Raw genomic sequence first — 25375 nt, forward strand, 5'->3', positions numbered from 1 at the left:
GGAAGGTTTCTATGCGTCCTGCAGCACAGTGCCACGGAGGGAGTGCTGCTGGCAGGACAGCTCGTGGCTTGCAGCTGCCTTTAACCCCTCTTTCCTTGAACTCCTCTTTGGTTGTCCTGAGCAAAGGAACACCTCTGGAGTGCCTCCATTTGGGCTGGGGCTCTTGGCTAAGGAGGTTAGGGATCTCAGGCAGTGAGATGATGGGTTTAAATGTACAGGCTTTGGTTGCCATTCAGGATTCCTGCATGCGGAGGTGAGGCAGGAAGGATTTGCTGCTCAGGGTGAGTTCTCCTTTTCCATTGTCTGGAGGGGCAAATGGACCGGTTCTGCTCAGCGGTCCCTGGGCAAGGGGGCACTTGGAGATGTGGAACTGGGGCTCCTTTCTGGTCTCATCCGGTTTTACCAGGTGACCTGGGCACTGCTACCTCAAGGACTGTGGCTTGAACTGCACTGCCATGCTTTTAGCCACAGTATGACTGGAAGAGTGCAGAGGATCTGAAAGCTGCTTTACAGCGTGGCAGGCCTGAGGGGTTTGTCTTGCAGTGACGTGCAGCTAGCCAGGAGCTCCTTGTTTTACTTAATGTGGGTCCCAGGTACGTATAATTTTGAGTGTGCTCCAACTTTAAATTGCTGGAGTCTGCTGGGATTTTTGAAGCCCTTCAGGGTTAGTTTGCTTTTATTCCTTTCCACAATGCTCTGCAGGATCTGGGTTTTGCAGGAAAGCCCAGGTGGTGCCGTGCAGCTGGTACCATCCTTCCCTGCAGGAGCAGGGCACCCGTGTTGTGCTGCCCAGCAAGCCTGCTCCAGGGCCAGGGGAGCGCTGGCTCCTGCAGGGTGCTGGTGTTTATGGTACTGAGGCCTGGGCTGAAGCTCCCTGTCTCCCTTCCTCCTCTCCCTGCTAGGAGGCCCCTCTTGGCTTGCCGTCTATTTTTATCCGCATTTGATGGGTAGGGCTGGGATGTAATGATGTCACATGTTTTTGCACAACTTGCACTTTGTTACGGTTTAAGGTTCAGTCTAGGTGCCAGACTGATTCTGTGAAGCCGACAAACATCTTCCCTGCTGCTTTGTCTTCTTTCAGCACAATTGTTAGTGGTTTCTGCAGGGCAAACATGTGGCCAGCACATAGATTCTCAGGAATCTATTTGTGTTTACTGAGTTAATACATCAGGCTCTAACCTCCCCTGTTCTGCAGCTCCCCCCATACGTCCTTCACAAACACATGACCTACACAAGTGTGTAACCTGCTGGTGTCAGCATGTAATTCAGATGTGCGAATTCACAGGAGGGCAGGCCAGCATGCATTTAATGCTGCAGGATCAGAGCTCTCCTGGGAATAAGGCAGAGCAGTTTCCTGAAACTACCTCTTACAGCTATTACTGCTGAAAGCATCTCCACTGTCACCCCTGGGACAGCGCATACTCCTGCAAACATCTCAGGGCAAAGGTCTGGCCAGAGAGCTTGGTGAGGGGCTGCAGACTTTTGTACTGTCTAAGCCCTGCTCATTCGAGCTCTGCTTGTATTCCCACTGGCAGCTCCCACACAGCGCAGGAAACACATATCCAGCTCTTCCATAAGTGCTTCCATAAGTGGAAAGAAAGCCAGCGTGTGTAACAGTGCACCACATAAACAGAGGTGAAGCTGACCACAGGAACAGGGCGCAGTGTGTGGGTGTGTGGGGATGAGGGCATTTGCTGTAACTGGTCACAGCTCAATGCTAAAAATGGGATGGTTTGAATCTGCTTGGGAAGGCTCATCCGACTGCGAGGGAGCAGGGGGCGCAGGGGACAGCAGCCAGGCTGATGTGCAGGCAAAGCAGAGGGAGAGGCTGCTTGCAGAGGATGGGGGCAGTGGCTGTGTGACCATCTGCAGATGTGAGAGCACAGCCATGGGCTGCAGAACAGGCTCTGGGTGATGGAGGTACTGGACCTGGTGGTCAGAGGCAGAGGGGCATCGCCTGGAGGGAGGAAGGTGTCCCTGTCTGACCAGAGGAGTGGAGGGAGGGAGCCCGGAGCTGCGGCACCGAGAGGCAGCGAGGGGTGAAGGGGAGCAGGGTCAAGGGCAGGGATGACAGAGGGAGGTGGGGGTCAAAGCCCTGGGAGCACTATCAGTAATTGCCCTGCAAGAGTCAGCTGTCAGAGCAGGTGAGGCTGCTGCTCTGAGTGGTACTCCCACCAAAGAAGGCTGATTTTGTTCGTTGCTCGTAGTTGGCCATGCACAAAGGGCGCCTGGTTTATGTCAGACCTCATTGCCTGCTCTCCCTTTCTTGGCAGGCTCCTGCAGGCAGCTGGAAGGGCTCAGCGCTGCTCCGCAGCCCTGGCAGGGGACTTGATCAGAGTTTCCTGACTCCTGGCCTCTTTTACAAAGAGGGAAGCCTGGCTGCAGGTAGTGCTCTCAGCGGAGGACAGCGTGTTCAGCGCAGCAGCACACCCTGTGCTGTGCAGGGCTGAGGTGGCCCCCGACCCCAGTGTTTCCATGTCCCAGCCTCCTGTGTTTGGCTGCCAGGGTATTTCCTGCTCTTCAGGCCGTGGTTTCCTTTTGTAAATCTCAGCCGGTTCCTTTACGTCCCTTCCCGCTTTGCCTCCCTCTGCAGCCCGGCTGCTCCCCAGGACATACAGCCTCCCCAGAACCTCCTTGAAGGAGCCCCTTATCCCTGGGCAGAGCTGGCCGGCTCCAGGCTCTTCCCCTGCCCCTGCTCTCAGATGCTGGCCCTGGAGGACGCTGGCGGACGCAGGCGAGCCGGGAGAGGCAGTTTCAGGGGCTGCACAGCAGTGAGGTGTGTAGGCGATGTGAACAGTGCAATGAAAGGCTTCAGCGTCTGGGGCCCTGCAGGCAGTTCGAATCTCTCCCACCCTGCCCACATGCAGCCCTGCAGCCTGTGCAGGGCGAGGAGGACGGGTGCCTGCTGCCGCCTGCGTGGCTCTGGGGTAATAACCCTATAACCAGGCTTTGAGGTAAATAACCCTATCTTTGCTGTTACAGCAGTAAGGAGTTAAGTGTAGCCTGGGCTATCACATTATAGCTGAGGAGTTGCTGTTTAAACAGCCTTTAAACACTTTTTTGACCTTTTCTTAAGAAAAAGAAGTAGCATGAGTTAAGTGGAAAATCAAGCAAGGCTTTCATCATAACATTATCTTTTGTTCCTTTCTCTCTTTGAGTTAAAAATGTGCATTAGGAGAAACTAACAGACTTTCAGCTGAGCATAAAGATGACGTTAGCTGTCATCTTTGGGGTTTGGGGAAAAAAGTTAGTGGAGACACCCTAGAGGTCTGTTGCTAAAACCCCCTCTTTGTGCTGTTAAGACAAAACCAAGACAATTGCATACAACAGCAGATCACAACTGTAGCAAAGATAAAAAAGTAACTTCTGTCTCCTGCAGCAGCCTTGCTGCTGCATAGATGTAGACACATCCTATGTCCTATCTACCAGTAGGAGATTGGATTGTGCTGAAAGGGGAATTATAAGTGAGAATATGGGCTCTAAGAGCAAAATTAATTTAATATTTTTATCAACGACTTTGTCATAAAGTATCAGGTGCACGTCAGTGAGCTTAGCTAACAGGTGAGGTAGTGAAATGGTAGAGCAGAGGGCTGGAGTAGCATTCAGGGGCAATGGGTGACATTGAAGGCTGAACTAATAGTCATGGGAGGAAATTGAATGGTACAAAATGCAAAGTCATGCCCTGGAGTCACTGAACAAACATTTATGCCATAAATTAGGCCTCTGATTTGGAAGTGATTAAAGAGGAAAAGGCCTGCATGCGTTCAACAACCTCAGGACGAATGTAGGCTGCCGTGTAATGCAGCCACGAAGACATGGTGCATTCTCAACTCAATTGGGATATATTTCCAGAAGAGGCAGATAGTGCCAGTGCTATTGTACAGAGCATTATTTACAGACCATGCACCGGCCACGCTAAAAAACATGAATTCATTGTAGAAAAGGTGCAGAGAAGAGCAACTGAGATGACTGAGGGAATGCAGAGAGGAGATGAGAGCAGCCCAGCTTGATAGCTTGTCAAAACAGACGTTGAGGGGAGATAAGATTGCCCAGGGTAGCTTTATCAGTGAAAAACACTGGAGCGGGAGGAGCTCTGCTTAAACTGATGGATGGCTTTTGCATAAGAGGAACTTGGTCTGAACTGGCTGAAAACTCGGGGGCATTTCTAGCTGCTGGAGGTGGCAGACTGGATCGAGGTCCCAGAGCAGAGGTATAGAGAGCTTGCCTGTTTTGCAGAAAGATTTCTATGGGAAGCTGCTGCCCAGCAGGGAGCAGGGATGCTGACCCAGAAGTGCCCTGCCAACCACGTTTGCTTTGTTCGGGTGGGTTGATGTGCTCCAGCTGGGGTAATGGGCCTGGCTGGCTCTATGTCCCACACTTGGGGGCACTGTCATGGAGCTCTATGGCCCCCATGGGTGGGGAACACCATCACTCAGCAGGGAAAGCTGCTGTGCTGTGGGAACTCTACCTGCTTCCCCACTCATGGCTGAGGCTTCGCCTGGCCTGTGGGCACAGCGATGGGTTTGCTGGTTTCCCCTTCCTTTTCCAGCAGGTCAAGTCCTGGGGCTTTTACTCAACCCCAGTCTTCTCCCATGAAACTGAGAAGTTACCCAGCACATCCGCTGTGGTGCGATGTTCCCGCAGGGACTGGGCAGCAGACACTCAGACTGCCTGACCCTTTCTTTTCCCCTATTGCCCCCATGCCTCCAAAGAGTATTCAGATACTATTCAGACGCATTCAGTTACGCAACAAGCTTATAACTATGCAAATGTATGCAGCTTTTCCCTTACACAATGTCCTGTTTTCTTTCAGCTTCTTTTTTGGAAATTCAGCACTTCCTGTGGGAGTGCAATCTGAGTCCCAGGGAGCCATCTGGAACCCTCCCAGTCTCAGATCCCCAGGCAGGCTGGAGCTGGCACCGACTCCTTTCAGAAGCCTCACCGCCCTGGCTGCTTGAGTCCTCCTGCCCACCATCCTCTGCTTGCCTACACAATCCAGGCCCCTCGGTCCACCCCAGAGCCAGTGGCACAAGCTGGTGCCAATTCCCTGCAAGAAGCAAGAACACAGAGCGGGGGGCTGCATCTGCATGGCCTGTCCAACTCTGTAACCTGGCACCAGCCTACAGCAAGTGTGTAGTAAGCAGTGTGAGAACAAGGCAAGCGTATACTAGCACTTCTCTGGTATGTCCTCACAGGCCCCAGGGGTTTGTGTGTCTGGGAGCTACTGAAACAATAGTCTCTCTGTTATTTAGTAGACCTTGATGGATTTTCCTCCATGGCTTACTCCAAATCCTTTTTGAATCCATAGAAACTTTTAGCACCCAAAACATCCTGCAGCTGGGAGTTCCTCAGCTCAGCTACCCAGAGTATGCAGCATTACTTCTTTCGACTTGAACTGGCCTCATGCTGGATTCTGCAATAACCCTCAATCCGTGAGCTGGAAAAGACAGTGAACACATCTCCCCACCGCCGACTACTATGCCATCCACCTTGGTCATCTCTCCAGCTGTGGAGTCTGCTCAGTCCTTCCTCTTTCCTTCCCTATGTTTCATCATTCTTATGCTTCTCTGAGTCCTCACAAGATGAGACAATGAGATGGGACAATGAACATCTCAGGAGATGGTATTGTGTTCTCTGCTCCCTTCCTAGTACTTTCCAGCAACTCCATTCCCTCTCTGGAGCGGAATGGATAAGCCTGGGAAGTCCCTGTGCTGCTGCATGCCCATATTAGTCCTGTGTTAGGCTTTTTGTTAGTAAGCTTCCACTGACGGAGCGGCTCTGCTGCCCCTGGGACTGAAGCGTCATGTTTCATGGGAACCTCTGCCAGCACCTTTCTACGCCTCCCCAGCAGGGATGGGTGCTCCTGCCACAGGCCGTGCCCCAGGGCTGTGGGCTCTGTGTGGCACACAGGGCTCCTATGGCTGTCCACGTGTGTAACGTGAGGGCGGCTGGGATGAGACCATTCAGCCAGCCCCAGAGATAGCCCATGTGCCTGGCTCTCATGGTGCTCTTGCATGGCTCTGGAGCTCTGTGTGTGTGGAACCCTCTCCAGAGGCACCCACAGCTGTGGTGGGCACATCCAGGGCTCTGCCTTTAGCCTCTCCCTGTGGGCGATACTCACTGTGGCTTTGGCCATGTGCCAGCCACACCACGGGCAGCGTGCCCAGCAGGATGGGTGAACCTGCCCGCAGCTCTGGGGGAGGCTGCAGCCCTTGCAGCTCTCAGGATCTGAGCAGGCCCCAAAAACGTGCCACCATCCCCTGGGGCAGTGTGACCTGGCGGTGGGGCTCATCCCTGAGAAGTCTGTCCCTGGCTAGAGGACTGGCTTGCATCCTCCCTGTCCCCTTGTGAGTGGAGAGCTGACGAGGCAGCGGGCATGGTGTGGTGTGTGAGCTCCAGAGCAGAGCGGGGCCCTGCAGTGCAGTGGGCTGCTGCTCCCCATCTCCAGTGAGGGCTGGCAGGGCTGAGGCACACATCCCTGTGTGTGCCAGAGCCCCGTGGAGCCCTCTGGCCCCGGTGCCATGGCCCTGTGTGGATGGCAGGGGTTTGGGAAGCCCTGACAGGCCCTGGCACTGGCGTGCACAGCAGAGAGGCCAGGCCATGCCCAGCACCAAGCCCATGGGCAGGGGTACCTCAAGGGGGGGACTATGGGGACCTGCTGGGTGGCTTGACGAGACCCCACGGGATGGCAGGCCAAGGCCAGGCCTGGGTGCCCTGGTCAGGGCTGGAGCTGTGCACCTTGGACTATGGGGGCCCCAAAGGCTGCATGCTGCAGGGGAGTCTATCTGTGGGACCCTGGTGGGCCTTGGGGTCCCTTGGGCCGGGGGGAGGGGGGGGCAGGCTAAGGGGACCCGTTGCGGGGGGCCCAGGCTGGGGTGGCTGGGCTGGGGCAGGGGGCTGTCTGGGGGGGCCCAGGCTGGGGGTTCCACTGTAGGGGCCCGGGCCAGGGGCGTCCAAGCTGCGTGGGGCCGCGCTGGGGGACCCCACCCTGCGACCCAGACTGGGGGCAGCTAGCGAGCGGCACAGGTGCGCGGGTCCGGCCTGTCTCCGCAGGCTGCGCGAGGCGTCACTGGGCAGAGCCGCCGCCCTGGCTGAGCAGTATCAAGGGCTGCAGGTGGGCTGTGAGACGGCCAGGGCCCCGCCGGTGCAGGGCTGGCGTGGCCAAGCCAGGCGGGATGGGGTGCAGAGGTAGAGGGCAGCTGCGCCCAGCAGAGCGGCACGGAGCAGCCGCGAGTCCGGGGCCTGAGGGCCGCGGCTGAGGCCCCAGCTGAGGGCTCGGCGCCAGCGGCGAGCCTGGCTCCGGGCTTGGCCGGGGGCTTGGCCGGGCTGAGGGCGCGGCAGAGGCCGCCGTGGCGGCAGGGGGCAGCAGCTGTGTCACACGCGGTGTCAGAGAGCGCCTTGTCTCTTGTCACAAGCCAGAGAGGGCCTTGTCTTACACACAGGCACAGGCACCGGCACCGGCACCGGCACGCACGCGCACACACAGCCCGGTAACAGGGGCACACGCACACCGGGGGCTGTGCCCTGTGTGCCCCCCCGGCACCCCCACGCTGCACAGGGCTCCCCAGGGCATGGCACGGCCAGCCCCGCTCACGGCTCTGCGCACACGTGTGTGTGTGTGTGTGTGTGACTGCGGAACGTGGCTCTGCGGTACCTGCGCGCACGGCTTGGTGCACGCACCCCGTGGCACACGCGTGCGCAGCTCTGCAGCGCACACCCGTGTGGCACGCGTGCATGGCCACAGAACGTGGCTCCACAGCACAGCATGCACAGCTCTGTGGCGCACACCTCTGTGCACGTGGCTCTGTGCGTGCATGAAGGGGTATGGGGCAGGGAGCCACGCCTGGCCCCCCCACTGCACTGAGAAGCATGGGGTTGCTCCCGTGGGTGCTTCTCCCTCTGTGACGGGCAGTGACCTTCATGGGCACAGGCACTTGGGGTTCCCCGGCATCCGTGGGAGCAGTCCTGCCCTGCGTGCAGCGTCCTCTCGCCCTGCGGAAGCACTGCCGCTCCTGTGAGTGCACCCAGCAGCCTCTCACTGTTGCAGATGTCAGAGCCCTGGCACCAGAACCCCTCTCCCCACAATGCTCACATGCAGCGAGCTCTGGCAGCCCAGCAGACCCCCATGGCCCCAGCCTGCAGTAGCAGAGCCGAAGGACAGGTCAGGGCTAAATGTCCCATGGGTGACCACAGCCACATGTGCTGACACCGCTGCTTGCTGTTCAGCAGGGCCAGGGTCCCAACTATCCTGAGCAGAGATTGTCTGTCCCTCTGCGGCTCTTCTGGGGCTGTCAGTTGTGCTGCCCGCAGCTCCTGCACTGGGGTTTCTGCCTGCTCCCATTCGTGGCAGTCTCCAACCCATCTGACTTGGGTCCTGCCCCACATTTCCCTGTTCTGTCAGTGTCTGTCTGTGCATGGCAGAAAGCCGCAGTCATAAGCCTTCCTGGACCCTCCCCAGAACCCCTCCAGGAAAGCTCCATTGGGCAAAAGAAATCTCAGCAAAGTAGTAGATGAGAGAGCAAGGAGTTTAAGCAGGCGCCTGCCCTGTTCTGCACACAGGTTTGTCACCGCTCTTTCCTGCCCATAATTGAGTTATGTGGAGAGCAAACTCTCACAAGTGCCCAGGCTATGTCTGCCCCGGGAGGCAGAGCTCGCTCCTCTTCTGGGATGGGTGGTGCTAGTGGTCATGGTGGTGTCTCTTCTTACGCTGTGGGCCTGTGATGACAGTGGTGGTGATGGTGATCTTGTTCACAGTCAGCCCTCCTGTGCCGTAAGTGTCGAGATGTGCTTCTCGTTTGTACTCGGAGACTTGCTTGGTGGAGAGGAGCTCCCACACGGACACCCTCTGCTCCTGGAACTGGCCAAAAGTAATGTAGGAGCCCTCAGACTGGAGGAGATCCACTGTCTGCTGGGGAAGAGTTGCAAGATGCCTTTCTTTGCCACCTGTCACAATGCTGCTGGTGGTGCTGACCAGTTCCTGAATGGTGAGTGTTCCTGCACGGTACAGCTCCAGAAGCTCCTGCCTTTTCTCCTCAGGGATGTAGTTGGAGAAGAGCAGGTCCCACACAGAGACCTGCCTCCCCTGGAACTCATCCATTGACATCTCAACTGTGGTGGACTTCAAGGTCTCTTCCCAGTTCCTGTCCTCCTGCAGGTGGGTGTGCTCAGCTTCTGCAACTGTCGACTCTGCTCTTGGACTACTTGCATTTGCCAGTTCCTCTGCCCTTGCTGCTTCTGCCTTGGTTACAATAGTGCTGACAACGGTTTTCACCTGCTCAAGGGTTAACTCTCCTGCCTGGTACAGCTCCAGGAGCTCCTTTCTGTTCTCCTCGGGGATATACTTGGAGTGGAGCAGGTCCCACACAGAGACCTTGTGGCCCTGAAACTCTCCGACCTCCATGTCAACGACTGTGGTTTTCAAGGCTGTTTCCCATGGTTCTTCTTTGGGGGAGTCATCATCCTTCTCTCCTGCTGCTGACACAGTGTCCTTGTTGGAACTCTTGACTGCAATTAGGAATTTCCTGCCTGTAGATTCTTTTTTCTTAATGAGAGTGGTGACAACAATTATTAACCGCTCCAAGGCCAATGTCCCTGCACAGTACAACTCCAGAAGCTCCTGCCTTTTCTCCTCAGGGATGTAGTCGGAGAAGAGCAGGTCCCACACAGAGACCTGCCTCCCCTGGAACTCATCCATTGACATCTCAACTGTGGTGGACTTCAAGGTCTCTTCCCAGTTCCTGTCCTCCTGCAGGTGGGTGTGCTCAGCTTCTGCAACTGTCGACTCTGCTCTTGGACTACTTGCATTTGCCAGTTCCTCTGCCCTTGCTGCTTCTGCCTTGGTTACAATAGTGCTGACAACGGTTTTCACCTGCTCAAGGGTTAACTCTCCTGCCTGGTACAGCTCCAGGAGCTCCTTTCTGTTCTCCTCGGGGATATACTTGGAGTGGAGCAGGTCCCACACAGAGACCTTGTGGCCCTGAAACTCTCCGACCTCCATGTCAACGACTGTGGTTTTCAAGGCTGTTTCCCATGGTTCTTCTTTGGGGGAGTCATCATCCTTCTCTCCTGCTGCTGACACAGTGTCCTTGTTGGAAGTCTTGACTGCAGTTAGGAATTTTCTGCTTGTAGATTCTTTTTTCTTAATGACAGTGGTGACAACAGTTATCATCTGCTCCAGAGTTAATACTCTTTCACGGTACAGCTCCAGAAGCTCCTGCCTTTTCTCCTCAGGAATGTAGTCGGAGAAGAGCAGGTCCCACACAGGGACCTGCCTCCCCTGCAACTCACCAGCTGGCACATCAATGGTGGTAGACTTCAAGATGTTATCTAGTTGTGCATCTTGTGTTGAAAAATCATGTCCATTTTCCTCTGCCCTTGTCACTGCCTTCTGTGGACTTCTGGCATTTGCCATGAGCACGGCATTTGCAGCTTCTGTTCTGTTTATGGTGGTGGTAACCACAGTAGCCACCTGTTCTGTGGTCAGTATCCCTGCTCTGTACAGCTCCAGCAGCTCCTGCCGCTTCCCTTGAGGGATGTATTTGGAAAAGAGCAGATCCAACAAGGAAAAGTTTTGCCCCTGGAACTCACCAGCAGTGACATAGATGGTTGCAGACTTTAAGGACTTTCTCAACTGTTGCTCCTGGGAGTGCATATACTGAACTGGTTGTGATGCTCCCTCCTCGTTGTTGGGTATAACTGTGGATGAGCTCAGATCCCCATTTTCCATTTCTGCCCCAGTGATGATGGTGGTGAGGATGGTGATCATCTCCGGGATGGTCACCGTCCCCGCCTTGTATTTCCTCAGCAGTTCCTCTCTCTGGTGATCAGGGATGTAGCGGGAGAAGAGGAGCTCCCAGATGGTGACGCTCTGGCCCTGGAAGAGCCCCACGCTGACAGTGGTGCGGGCGGCCTGCAGGGCTTTGCGGGCGTCCTTGTTCAGCTGGTAGAGCACGGAGCCCTTGTCCATCACATGGAGCATGAGCAGCCCCGTGTCCGGGTCAGGCACGCAGCGGCGGAGGAGCTGTGTATAAGTGAGGTTTTCATGTGTGTTGGGGTCGAAGCAACTTCTTGTTTGATTCTTGGGGTTAGAAAGAAACTGGCACATCTCCTCGTCAAAGTAGCCACGCTGGTAGGCCACCTCCACAGGGACACGGTGGCGGTACTCGGGGTCGATGATGCCGCCAGTGGCGATCTGGGCCTCGAGCAGGCGGATAGCATGCTCCTTCACGATGAACTCTTTCTTCATGGCCTGGAAGAGGGAGATCTTGTGTCCTGTGTACGGCTCCGTGTACCCTGTCACGGCTCCCTCTGCTGACAGCAGCTTCTCATAAAAGTCTCTGCCTATGAGTCCTGCAGTCAGTGCCTCTTTCACTGATAGTTTCTCATTCCTCACAGGGTCGGTGAGGAACCCTGAAGCAGCCTGTGCCTCCAGCAGTACCAAGGCCGTACCTGGTGTCAGGAGCCCCCTCATCATGGCATCATAGATACTCATCTTCTTATTCATGGCCTGGATGAGGACTCCAGCTATGAAGTTACTCCCACCCCCACCCATTTCTTTGTGTCCGCCTGCAATCAGGTTACTTCCCACGTTGCTTGACTTGTTCTGAGGGGGTCCACTCATCTTCTGCATTGTGTCTGGGGAACAGTCCTGCTACTGTGGGGCACCGTGTTTGTCTGAGGAGAGAGAAAGAAACGACTTGATAAGACATAGGTTCTTGTGCAGTTTTCATGGTGTGTGTGAAGAAAGCCATCTCCCTGGATGTGGTAGCAGGAGCCCAGAGAGAAGCGGGGAGTGGGGTCTGGGGCTTTGCTGCCATCCTCCTCTCTCAGCAGCAATCTCAGGGCCAAGAGTGCCCCTTGTGCAGCTCCCTCTCGAACAGCGGATGAGAGCTCTCTGGAAGCAGCAGTGACAGCCCAACCGGTGTGCTTGCCTGTTCAGCATGCTGTGCACCTCCCAGCCGCAGCGGCAGGCTCTACACATCGCTGTGCAGCTGGTAGTCTTGGCGCAGAGATGCAGCACTGTCATGACCAGAAGGCTTGATGCCTATGTCAAAGAGCTCCTGCACTCAGGGCAGGAAAACAGATAGTGCTGTGAAGGGGAGCAGACAGGGGAAGCGGAGCTGACCAGCAGCAGCTGACCAGAGGCGCCTGCAGGCAGAGAGGTTTGAGGGCCATGTCACAGAGTGCCAGGTTTAGTGAGAGACATGCACTCCGCAAAGAAGCATCATATCAGCAGCATGGGTAACTTGGCCCCACTCTGGGCCCCCAAGGAGCTGCCTGCTCTCCCAGAGCCTGACACTGCCTCAAACCTGTGGCCTCTAAGACCTTCCTCTTCTGTTCCTGGGTGACACAACCACTGCTCACTTTTGGGCTGATGCCACAGGGTGCCAGCAGGAAGCATGGCCACTGCTCACCTCCCTATTCCCTCAGTACTGGCTCCTGTGCTGCCCTGGGGCTGGCAGATTTAGCTGGTGGTCGCTTGATAAGCACAGGTTGTGCCAAGAAACAGCAGTGACTTCCTGATATGACTGCCACCAGCGACTATCCAGCTGCAGAGAGGTGCTGGCTAGTGCTGCAAGTCACCTTCTGCTCTTGTCCACTTAGACCATCATGCTGCCTGGCTTTGTGCTGGTCACGAGCAGGCTGTGAAGGGCAGTGGTGGGACACTGCCAGCACTGAGCAGGGTGGCAGGCACAGCTGGCTCATGGCTGTCTGTGGAGATCTTTCTTCTTGCTGTGTGATCCCACACCACCCTGGCATGACACAGGACATGGGAATGGTCTTAGCGACAGATGAGTGGCTAGTAAGATCCACATGCAGCAGTGGGTCGAAGCTGGCAGAGACCTTCTCTAAGGCTGTGCCTCTGCTGAAGTTGAGATGTGCCTAGGTCTCTGCTTGTTCTAAGGCCACTGGGTTGGCAGAGCTCCCAGCCCCCATCCTGTTACACTCTCCTGTCCTCCAAAACTGGGGTCTGTTGCCACAGGCATGCTGGCACTGGTCCTGGCCCACGCTGACTTCTGAACTGTGCACGGACATTGTCCGTGGAAAGGCTAGTTGGCTCGTGCCAGACACCATCCTGGGGACCATTCTAACCAGTTCCAGCAACTGGGAATAAGGGCAGAGTCAATGGGAGGGTTTGTCTGACTGAGTGCTCTCTCTGCAGCAGGGCCGAAGTGCTCTCTCCAGATATTTAGGGAAACTGCTCTAGGAACAGGATGGTAGAGAGAGATGCTCCCTCTGGCCAAGCCCTCTGGCACACAGCCCTCCGGCACACAGCCCTCCGGACATCCTGGGCTGGGCTTGCCCTGGACCACTGTCTATAGCCACCACAGGCTACAGACCTCCACAGACCTCTGCAGTCATGTCTGCGAGTCCAGGTCTGGTGTCAGCCTCTACAACGTCCTGTGGCAACAAGGCTTGTGGTTTAATCACACTTTGCAGGGAAAGTATTTTTACTGGGAGCTTCTAGCTCCTGTGCTGCGGGAGGTCATGAATGGTCGGTCTTTGTTATTAGCTAATTGTTATGTAGGTAAAATGGTAGATAAAATTATATATATATATATATATATATATATATATATATATAAATAAAAATTAGACAGCAGTGAGGGACTAAGAGCAGATACCTCAGGGAGCCTGCTGTAAATAGCTGCTTGCAGTGGGTTCTCCCCTTCAGGCATGTACTTTGCTATTAATGTGACCAGTCACAGTCAATCCAGTGGGTGCCTTTGCCCCCTCACCCATAAAAATACAGCACCCTTAACCAAGACGCCAGTTGTGCTGTCTGAAGTGTTTCAGAGGAAGGCAGCCGTGCTCTTGAGCAGACATCAGAACAGCCATGCCGAGTCAGGCCAAGGGTCTGTGTAGCCCAGAGTCTTGTTTCCATCTTGAGCCATAAGTGGACAGCAGGGGAAGGATGAAGGACGGGGCAACGTGTGTAATATTTCCCTGGTTTCTATGTCAACCTCTGACTATTTCCACCTCAGTGGATTTCATGAGCTGGAGGCATTTTGGGTCTGTGTAGTAATCCTCAAGGGATGTCTCCCCTCTGGTCACCTGGTCTCTTCTGGAAGCCCTGTAAACTTTCAGTATCCACAACATTTGTGGTGATGAGGCCACAGTCTTGTAAAACCAGCAAAAACAAAACCCAAACCATTTCTTTGGGAACACCCATCTCCCATAAACTACAGTGACTGACATTAATAATATGTTTAGTTCATTATCAGGGTCACAGCTTAATTCTCTGACTGTTTACCTAACTGGTCTAAAAGTCTCTGAGTCATTGCTTTTGATCCATTTAAATATTGGATTGATGCTAGTGGAGATGGATCACGGTAGGGGAGAGGTACAACCCAGCAGTTACAGACCAGCCCCTGCGTCTTTGGGGACCCTGCCCATGGCTTCAGGCTCTTCTACAGCCAGCGGCTCTGGTCCACCTTGTGGCTCCAGCCCTTGAGAGCAGCTTCTCTGCCCTCCCCTGCCTGATGCAGATGAAACCTCCCAGGAGGTGATGGGCTGGTTGTGCTGCCTGCTTGGGTGGCACTCGGTCCAGGACAAAGCGGAGTTCTGTGTCATGCCCTGGAGCAGGCGACACCTATGTAGGACATGGATGTCGTGTAAACACCCTATACTGGAAAGACATTGCCCAACTGCAAGCTATCATTAGCTGGTCTCTAATCAGACCTCCTGATGCTGGGGCTTGGCTGTACACGCAGCTCCTGGGGCAGGAGCTGGCTGTCCTTTCAAGCTGTCGCAGCAGCCCAGCCCAAGAGGCCCCAGTAGAAGCAGTTTTCCAGCCAGAGTGAGCAGGGGTGGCCCAGCGGTGCCGTGGTCCCAGGCCCTGCCTGCACCCCAGGGAGTGAAATCGCGTCAGCCCCCCCCCAGCCTGGCGCTCGCCTCGCAGCCTCCTGCCGCTGGGCTCCCAGCCGAGACCCACCGCGTGAGTCGGCAGCCTCCTGTCTCGGGCGCCTGCAGGGTCAGGCAGATCCCACAGCTCTGGTTGCTTCCCTCCCATATCCCAATGTCCCAATGTCTGATCTACTCAGCTGAAGTGTTGAGGACACAAAGCGCATCGCATGAAGCAGCAGCTCCGTCCAGCCCTGGTGCCACTCTGTCACTTTGTCCCTTTTGGAAAGGACCGAGTCCTGCCTGGAGACCTCCTGCTCACCAGTCCCCTGGGTCTCAGCAGCTGCCCTCCGAACACTAGGTTTTGGGGTAGAGGCAAGGTCCCCACATCCCTTGCAGGCCCCTTGTATCTGCATGGAGGGTGCCATGCCGAAGTGGGACTGTGTGGTGGCCCTGGTGCCCCCTCCAGATGGGCTCTGTCCTACCTGCTGGACACGTATCCAGAGCAGCTGGCTTGCTGGCAGGCTCTGGTCCTCCTCCTCCCGCCGCCTCTCAGCCAGGATGAGCAGCCGAGGCAAGCGCCCAATTTAAATCCTTCCCTTCCCCGCCCCTGGGGATGACACGGTGGCCCTGCCCTGTGCTGAAACACAGGAGCACAGCTGAAATACAGACATCCAACCAACACAGAACAGTGTCACGGCAGCCCCAGCCCCAGGAGCCCAGGTGGAAGGGCAGGGGCTGGGGCTGGGGCACAGTGACCGGCCCTGGTGCGAGATGTGGGGCATGTCTCTCGCTGGAGCTTGGGCAAGTGATGGCTGTGGAGGGTGCAGAGGCACAGTGAGGCTTCTGGACTCTCTGCCACCACCTTCTTCTGACAGGTGCCCAGCACGACTGCTGGTGGACTGCCCTGCCTGTGGTCCTGGCTGCCATGGAGGTCTCCACAGATCTGGGCTTGTCCAATCTGCCTTTGCTCTGGCTGAGTCTCTTGGCTGGGGTGGGGAGCTGCAGCCACCCTCCTGCAGCTGTCCCTGCTCCACAGCTGGGACAGAGACCAACCCTGTTCCTCGCTGTGGCCATGCCTGGGACGGTGCAGGCACCGGAGATGTGGTGGCTTCTGGCGTCGTTTGCAGTGTGTGGTCAGTGCCTCCGGCTGAAGCAGCACCAGAATGGAAACCCGTGAGTGAGCAGGAAACCCGTGGTGAGCAGGGAGGGCCAGCCCCGTGCCATGGCCAGCGTCTGCCCAGGAGCTTGGGGCACCCGATCAACCACTTGCTTGCAGAGGGCTTGCGCTGGCTGGCCAGCTGGCAGAGGCAGGCTCATGGCTCTGGCCAGCTTTGGGCTGAGTGAGGCGGAAGCTCAGTCCCATGTTTGGGTCCATTTCTGTGTCAGCGTAGGATGGGCCATGTGCCATCAGACCGCAGCCACAGCTCTGGTGAACAGGCTCACCTGGCGCCCGCTTCCAGGACAAGGGGGGTTTTGGCTGGGTTGCTCTGGTGTGCAATCATTTGTGTAGCTGTGTATGTGCTTGGGTGTTGACCGTGTCTGTGGCTGAGTGCATTTGTGACTGCGTATGTGCTCCCATCAACCTGCACGTGTGTCTGTGCCTCTGCATGTGTGTGTGACTGTATGTGCTCTTGTGTGACTCTGCGTGTAGGTGATTCCATGTGAGTGTGTGCACATGTGACTGTGTGTGTGTGCAAGGGAGAGACTGTATATATGCCTGCATGTGTGAGCCTGCATGTGCAGCTGCACATACGCGGGTGTGTGCAACTGTGTGTGCTGGTGTGTCTCTGGCCCTGTGTGGGTGTGCGTGACTCGGTGCCCATGTGCGGAGGAGGTGCTGCCTGCCCCTGCCCTTCCTTCCCTGGGTGTCCTGCTTTGGGTGCACATTCCTGCCTGTGTAGGTGCTTGCCAGACTGGATGATCAGCACACAGAGACATTTTCCCTCTGACTCACTAAGTTCGGTTTGGCTCTGGGGAACACACCTGAGCAGGAGGTCCCTCTGTTCACAGGGGTGAAGGTGGACATGCGACATGTTTCTGTTGTCTTTACTCCCTCCTCAGAAGCCCTTCCTTGCCTGACATCTATTTTCAGCCTGCATTATGTTGGCTAGTTACTGATGCCACAAATTTACTGCTAATTGCACTTCACTGTGCAATTAGCACAGTTCAGCTATTCCAGTTGGGCTACAGCAAAAGCTTCATTTTGGGCTGCATCCCTGGCAGGAGCAGAGTGTAAGGGGGTGCAAAGAGTACCTGGCCTGGGCCAGGCGGGAGGATCCCGTTTCTCTCTTCTCTCAGTGGCCTGCTCTGTGCAGCACAGATGCCCGTGCGCAGGCCTGGCTAGATGGGCACCCGCAAGGCAGTGTTGAGCTGCTCTGCGTTGGTCCCCACACACTCCTTGGGCATGGCACAGCACTGACCACGGCCAAGCAGGGTGCTCCTCTGAGCTGTACCAGTGGCACTGGACCACTATCTGGAGCTGTTTAGACACCTCTGAAGTGCTGGTAGTTGGTGGCTTCCCTTGAAGGTGCATTACTTTGCATTTGTCAAAACAGAGGCTGTGATTTATCTCCCCACAGTGGATACCTCCCGCTGAGCTGGGGCCCAGGTCCCGTTATAGCCATGGAGAGCACATCAAGATGCTCGCTGGAGCCCAGAGCATGACTCCTCTGACCACTTGCACGTCTGCTGTAGGATGTGTCCACAAAGCAACCACTGGCTGCATGGACCTGCTCTTCCTTGGCTGCCCGGGGCAGCTGGAGTGACCCAAGCTGCACACAAACATCACCTGCAGTGAATCAGCCCTGAACGTCACCTCCTCCTGCACATACAGATCTCTGAGCAGACCCATCTCCCTCACAGGCACCAGATGGCTTAAGTAGAGTTGTATCATGTGGAAATGCTGGTGCCTCACCTCGACCCTGTTCCCAGATTGTCCCCTCTTTAGCAGAGAACAGGGCTCCCTCTTCCCCGACAAGGACGGAGTATTTAATCCTATGCTTCCCTCCTTACCTCCTAGCCTGTTTCTGGGACATGACAAAACTCTTTTCAACCCTGAAGCAGCTTAGTTCTGTCACGATCTTCTCTAAGGCACTATCAAAGGCTTTTTGGAGATGGATTAAGTGAGCTGAGCTCTGCTGTATCCAATACTGTACCCAAGAGGATACAGGGGATCAGGGGATGCTGCAGGTGAGCGCTGTGCCTGAGCCCCCGTGCCTGCCAGCTCCTGGAGCCACCGAGGGGGCTGCACCCACTGGCACAGGATGAGCTGGCCCTCCACGGTCCTGGGGCTCACTTGCTCCTCTGTCACCTGCCCTGAGAAAGGCCCATGAAGAAGAAGGGTGCCCAAAAGTGCACCTCCAGGCAGCTGGCCATTCCTGTGTTCCATGGGTGACTCCAGAGCCTGCATGACTTCTCCAGAGAAAGGGAGCGCAGCAGAGACTGCACTGAGCCTCTCAGCTTCATAAATGCCAATCCTTACGCTGCAGAGCTGAAACCCTGGTCCTCCTCGACAGGGTTGCATGTGTGCTGCATGCCAGACCTTGGTCCCATCTAGCTTACTTGCTGCTTTGGCCACCTACTGTCAGATGCATAGGGCATGTATCTCCTCCTGGCCCTTGTCTTTGTTTCTGTGGCTTGGGCTAAAACCCTCTCAGCCCCATTCCCAAAGCCACCATGCACTGGTGTGTTAAAGGCACGGGGACGCTTGCCCCTGCCCAGCAAGGCAGAGCCTAGCTGGAGTGTTGTGCAGACTGTGCCGGGGTGTGTGCGACTGTGCTGCCTCCAGACCTGCCTCCATCCCTTCTCCCTGCTCCTGGGGCTCAGAGTTAGACTTTTGTCCTGGTTTCAGCTGGGATAGAGTTAATTTTCTTCCTAGTAGGTGGTACAGTGCTGTGGTTTGGATTTAGCATGAGAATAATGCTGATACCACACCGATGTTTTAGTTGTTGCCAGGTAATGCTTACACTAGTCAAGGGCTTTTCAGCTTCCCATGCTCTGCCAGGTGCACAAGAAGCTGGGAGGGGGCACAGCCAGGACAGCTGATCCCAACTGGGCAAAGGGCTATTCCGTACCATAGGACATCATGTTCAGTATAGAAACTGGGGGGAGCTGGCTGGAGAGCAGGGATCACTGCTCAGGGACGGGCTGGGCACTGGTCAGCCGGTGGTGAGCAATTGCATTGTGCATCACCTGTTTTGTACATTCTATTATTATTATTATTATTATTATTATTATTATTATTATTATTATTATTATTGTTATTATTTTCTCTTCCTCTGCTGTCCTATTAAACTGTCTTTATCTCAGCCCAGGGGTTTTCCTTTTTTTTTCCCGATTCTCTCCCCCATCCCACCGGGGGTGGGGAGGGAGGGTAAGCAAGTGGCTGTGTGGTGCTTAGTTGCTGACTGGGGTTAAACCACGACAACTTGAGACTTAAAGGAGGGCTCCTGTCTCTCTGTCTGCCATCTGGGAGCATCACCAGCATCTTACATGGTGACAATGATGTCATGAGGCCCATTCCCCATTCTCTTGGCACTGGAAGGCACCAGCTCAACTCCGACACTTGTCGTTAGCAGCTGCAGCCAAGTACTGCTGACCACGAGGCCTCACAAGCAAACAAGGGGGTTGTTCTTGATGATGGAGTCCTGACTGCAAAATTGGAAATGACCTGCAAACTTGGAAACAAAAGAATAGCATAAGGAAGATGGTATGTCAGTTGTCTGTCCCTTGGGAAAGCTGTTCCTTAGGCTTGCTCCCAGTCTGCACCAAGTCCTGGAGACATCTTGGAGAGCAGACCTTTCAGGTCACCCCCGGCCTTGCTGCTCCAGGTCCATCCAGGTGGATGGCATGGACCATCTTAGTGGTGTGCATGCTGTGTGCTTGCTTTAGCTGCACAGTCTGTGAGAGCACTGGTGGAATACCTGCAAGTAATTTGGAAACTGGTGTCCTTGCTGAGCAATGCTGATTGGTTTACCCATTTTATCTTCCTTCTCTGGAAGACAGCTGATTTGCCCCTGTAAGCTGACACTGTACCACTTGTGATTTGAATATGATCAGAGGTTTTTGAATCGGGCAGCAGTTCCTATTTTGGTTTACAAGGCAAAATACTATGACTTCACATTTCACTTTCCTTGAAGTGCCAGGAGCTGGATATTTGTGAGAACACAAATGACGCTGCGCTCAGGTTGTCTCGAGGAGGAACGTTGACTTCTCACTTGGCTTCAGGCCTGGGGAGTTAATTGACCTGCAGTCACCCTGGCTTCCCACTTCCCAGACAGCTTGACCAGCAGTACAGACCTCCTGGGGCTCCACAGCGCTGCCACTTACACCTCACAGACCCATCATCCAGCCAGCATTTCTTGCCACGTTGCACTGTGAACTGTGGTAGGGGCTCTTTGGAGACACCACCTCCTTATTTAGTGACTTGACAACTGGCTGCCGCCTTTCCCCTTTGGCCAGACGCAGGGGATGCAGTAGCAGGTACACGAGCAGCTGGAGCTGCGCTGCCTGCAAAGCCCCGAGTCAGCTGCTGTGGCACCTACCAGCGCTCTATGCGTCCATGCGTGGTGGAATGTGCGGGCCTTCGAGTGACTGCACATCCTGCGCTCAGCAGAAGGCAGGGAAGGGACAGAATCAGCATCTGAGGAGGGTTTGTGTCACATCAGGATCCATACATGTGGCACTGGATTGCCAGGGCTGCCACCCAGCTGCAGCCAGCTGTATCTGTCTGGCCTCAAAGCTGTCGGGTATTAAAAGGGCAGACAGGCTTTACACTAAAAAGAAGTAAAGAAAAATAAGGCGAGTGTGCAGGTCTCAGGGAGCGTCTGAAACGCAAGTATGCACTGCCTCCACCTCTCTAACTGCCCCTCACTACAGCTCTATGGAGAGCAAAGCCAGGATGCAGACCCATGGGATGCCCCTGTCCTCTGCTGCGCTTGGTGACTCACCAGCTGGTCCTGCAGCTTCCTGGGAAGCCTGGCATGGAGACACCTGGGCTCGGGTATCTGCAGCCTGGTGGCTCGGCCTCACCTGCCGGAAGGTGTAGGTGTCATTGGCTGAAGCAGCAATGAACCACATCAGAGAGCTGGGAGATGGCTTTCTCAAGGATGCTTCAGCACTGGGGTGTTTGGGGAGTGTTGTTTTCCTTCAGTGTTTTATTTGGGAAACCTCCTCTGCCAGAGCTCGAGTGCTGACACAACTCCCTTCCAGCTGGTCCCAGGAGCATCGGTCCCTGCAGCCACGCAGCTGAGCCCCTGGACGTATGGCTGCTGGCACCGAGCAGTTCAGGGATCGCTGCAGAGGGTGACACACATGGCAGGCAACAGCCTCATGCCTGACGTGGAGAGGGCAGCCCCTGTGCTCAGGCAGCCCTCCTAGGACATTCATGCACAGGCAGCCCCTGCACACGGCAGGGGACAATATTAACCAGAGAAAATCAGCAGCAGCCAGTGCCCCTCTGCCTGATGCGACCCACGGTGTGGAGCTCGTGCACTGGGATTCCCGGCGGCAGAGGTGTCCTGAGGCGCGGAGCCGCCCATGCGCTGTGTGGGTGCTCCTGGCAGGCGTGGAGCTGACTCGGGACCTGCAGAGCTGTGTGAGCCGGTGGTGTTGGACCCGAGGGGGAGCTTCACCTTGACTGCAGGTACCTCACGCTGCCACACCTGCTCTGCCTGTTCTCGGTCAGCTGAGCCGAGCAATGCAATGTGCTTTTGAAGGAAAGATTAACAAAAATGTCCTCTTTCAGAACCCACAATTGAACCAGCTAAGCCCAGCACCCAAGGGATGGGCACAGGCAGGTAACCGTGGACAAACAGAAAAGACAAAACCCCTTTTTATTCTAGCTTGGAGATATGTGATTGCACAACTCTGATCTCTGTGGGAAAGAGGCTCTCAAGCATCTTGTACCCTGACACGTGATTCCTGGGAAGCAGGGATCGGCGAGGCTTTCGCTGGTGCTTCAGGCCACCTGGCCTGCGGCAGGGGCAGGGAGGAAGATAAGCCAGGGGCGCTGGGGTGGTGCCAGGGGTGTACCATGGCAGCAACCGCTTCCTGCCACCCTTTCCAGGGAACTTGCTTTAACGTTTGGCTTCCCAGCTTCCTGGCAGAAGAGTTTCCCTCTGCAGCTCCTAGGCACAGCAAGGTGAAGGATGCATACTTATGAACTGGCCCAGGTCCCCCCACCCACACTCCTGTCTTCCCCTGAGGGCACATCAGGAGATGGCACTCTGCTGGTGCAGCTCCCGCTCCGGTGGGGGCCATGGGGCCCCTTGACGCGCCGCAGCCCATGCAGAGCAGAGCCTCGGCTGTCAGGATGTCCACAGAGCTGACCTCGGGGCACTGCTGGGACGTGCCGAGCTGGTGGGGTCTGGTGGGGTCTGAGCTGAATGTAGCTGGTGGGGTCTGCCCTTCGGTCCATCTCCCAGCTGGCAGACAATGCAGCTCTGCTGCCCTTCTCTGAGAGTCAAGCATCTGTCCTCCCCCTCTGCTCCTCAGACACAGATGATGGGTGGTGGTCACTGGCAGAACAGCCTGCTGAGAACAGCAAGGGAAAAATCCTGCTCCAGAGGTCATTGCTTGATGAATGGACCCCTCGTAACATAATTGCTATGGCTCTGGGCTGGCTGAGCCCATGCGTGCTCCCTCCTGCTAAGCCTGCCACCACCCGTGCTGCACGGCGGGATGCCCAGCCACCAACGCCTTCAGGAAGATGGCACCACACACACGGCCACTGCTGCCAGACCAGACAGAGACACAGGCCTCTGGGGATTTGCAGCTGCTGTGCTGATTGCTGCCATTCACAGTGCTCGGCCGAGCGCTCCTGAAACATGCCCGCCAGGGCTGTGCACAAAGCAAAAGCAGATGTCCCTCTGCCAGGAGCTTGGAAATCCATGAGGTGCTCTGGGACATGAGGCTTGCTGTGCCATGGACAGCTGGGGCACAGGGCAATCTGACTGCACCCCTCCACCAGAAGGCACCCAGGGCTTCCCCAGCATGTCCGCTTTTGGCTGCGGGCAGGGAGTGAGGTGGGTCTCTACCCATCTACGCTGTCAGCAGGACCTTCAGTTCTCATGTTTACCCCTTTCAGCTTTGCCAGCAGCTGATCCTCAAATGTGGCATTGGGCACTGTTGGGGCTGTTGGTTGGGTCGGATATATTGAGGTTACAGACCCTGTCCCAGGCCCCACGGCTGCTCGACGGTTTGTTGGCTTTGGCCAGTGAAGGTGCAAGAGCTGCAAGCTCGGGGGTGTGGGAGGGAGCGAGCGCAGCCCCCACAGGCCGTGGCATGGGGTCAGGATGGGCAGCTTCCATGTAGGTGGTCAGGGCTATGAGCCCTCCCTGCAGGGGACAGGGAGCTGTCAGTTGGTGCTGCTGCCAGGACCAGCCAAGCGAGGGTGGTCCGGCACTGCCAAGCATGCGGCTGAGCTGGGTGGGGAAGGCTGGTCCCACGCAGGAGCTGCTGTGCCCTCATGGGGGAGAGGTGCTGGGATGCTGGCACGGGATGGCTCATCCCACCCAGCCGGGCCGGATGGCTCCCAGCTGACTCACACGGCTCTTGTCTTGCAAGGTGGGTGTCCAGGGTGGGGGAAGTCCTGGCATGGAGGCAATCCCTATGCACAGGGGCCAGGGAGCATGAGGGGGGCTGTGACACCTGGGCTTCAGGTGAGAGACCAGCAGAGACCATGGTTCACCCTGTAATGGGGCCGGGGGCAGCTCGGAGGGGCTTGGGAGGCAGCTGAATGACTGAGCGGGTAGGATCCCTGGATCCACCCTGGCCAAGAGGAGGACAGCTCTGGGAGGCACGAAGCTGTGCAGCAAACGTGCAGCCCTGGACTGGAGCCAGGAGCCCGATGTTGGTGGCCAATAGGCCAGCGTATGGGAAATGCTGCCAGTGTACGTGGAGTTGCTTGCTGCAGGACTGGAGATCTGACCACGACTGAGACAGGGGGCAGGAAGGCAGCTGAGGGCCTGGAGGAGAGGACTATGTGGACTAGGAAGGAAGGTGGGGAGGAAGACAGGGCAGGAGGCAGCACGGCACAGAGGGCACGGTACACAGGCTCTGGAGGCGGTGAGGGGACCGGCACACCTGACTGCTGGCGGGTGCTTTGATCTGGAGGCCACAGCTCAGCACCGTTCTGGCCCGGGGGCCAGCTCCAGGTGCTGCTGGAGCCCAGTTGTGGCTGATGCACCATTCCTGAGTGCCTGCAGCCATGCTCCGGGCACGTACGTGGTGCACTGGACCATGGCACAACGTGGGTCTCCCAGCCCGGGGCAGGCAGCAGCCACAGGGACACTGTGCTGCTGCCAGTGTAGTCAGATGTTACACCCAGAAATGCAGCCAGCTGCCTGGCAACCTGACAGCAGCTATTCCTGTTTGCCATCGTGAAAGAGGAAGTCACGTTTCCAGGGAGAGAAAAATGGACAAAAAGGGAGGGAGAGGCTTTGAACAGGCAGCCAAAAAAAGGCCAGTGGGAGGCGGCCTCCCAAGAAAGGCCACCCAACTTCCATCATGGTCCCAAATAAAACGTTTTGGGGCCCTCCAGTCTGACGTGGGATGTGGCAGGAAGGTGGGTGTGATGCTCATCTTCACAGCTTTGGTGTCTAATTATCCACAGTAAGTGTTAATTACCACCTGGGCATGTTCCTGGATGGAGTGTCTTTTGTAAGTTACTGGTTCAGCATGGTGAGTGGGGCCATACTGGTCCCCAGGTGGAGGAGAAGATGGCTAGATGAGGCTGTGGCATGTCCTGGAGCAACAAGAGTGCTGCCATGCTTGGGCTGGAAGGCATGAGCCTTGGTGATGGCCAGGTGAGGTGTAGAGGCTGGAGCTGCTGGGGCCACACAGTCCATTCTACTCTCTTAAAAAAAAACACAACAGAAAATCGGGATCATAGAATAATTTAGGTTGGAAGGGACCTTCAGAGGCTGTCTGGTCCAACTCAGAGCAGGTCCAATCAGACCAGATTGCTCAGGGCTGTGTTCAGTCAGTGTTGATCACCTCCAAGAGGAGGGGAGGGACCTCTGGAGATCCACCCCCTCTGCTTAAAGCAGGGTCAGCCACAAACAGCCTGGGGTTGCTCAGGACCATGTCCAGCTGGGTTTTGGGTATTTCCAAGGATAGAGACTGCAAGCTCTTTGAGCAACCTGTGCCAATGTTTGACCACCTTCACAGTAAAAAAGCGTTTCTTGATGTTCAGAGGGAACCTCCTGTCCTGCCTCTTGACCTGTCACTGGGCACCATTGACAAGAGCCTGGCTCCATCTTCTTTACTCCCTCCCTTCAGGTATTTGTATACCTTGATGAGTTCTCCCTGAGCCTTCTCTTCTCCAGGATGAAGTCTCAGCTCTCTCAGCCTTTCCTCATAGGAGAGAAGCTCCAGTCCCTTCATTATCTTCGTGACCGTTTGCTGGACTGTCTCCAGTATGTCCATGGCTGTTGTACTGAGGAGCCCAGATGTGGACCGAGTACTCCAGGTGTGGCCACACCAGTGTGGAGTAGAGGGGAAGGATCACCTCCCTTGACCTGCTCGT

The 25375-nt window shown here is 56.0% G+C and overlaps 1 long non-coding RNA gene across 4 annotated transcripts; it reads left to right on the plus strand.

Annotated features, from left to right (window-relative positions):
- The first annotated feature begins 4085 nt into the window (after positions 1–4085).
- On the plus strand, positions 4086–19087 carry LOC142404000 (uncharacterized). Of its 4 annotated transcripts, none has more exons than XR_012773708.1 (6): positions 4086–4210; positions 4814–5181; positions 5309–5622; positions 9037–9154; positions 9634–9751; positions 15723–19087. It is a non-coding gene; the product is annotated as an uncharacterized LOC142404000 (long non-coding RNA). The 4 variants fall into 4 exon arrangements; XR_012773710.1 differs by having other exon boundaries at positions 17427–19087; XR_012773709.1 differs by lacking the exon at positions 9037–9154.
- The last annotated feature ends 6288 nt before the right edge of the window (positions 19088–25375 follow it).

This window comes from Mycteria americana, unplaced genomic scaffold, assembly GCF_035582795.1.
Source record: "Mycteria americana isolate JAX WOST 10 ecotype Jacksonville Zoo and Gardens unplaced genomic scaffold, USCA_MyAme_1.0 Scaffold_53, whole genome shotgun sequence".
Lineage (NCBI taxonomy): Eukaryota > Metazoa > Chordata > Aves > Ciconiiformes > Ciconiidae > Mycteria > Mycteria americana.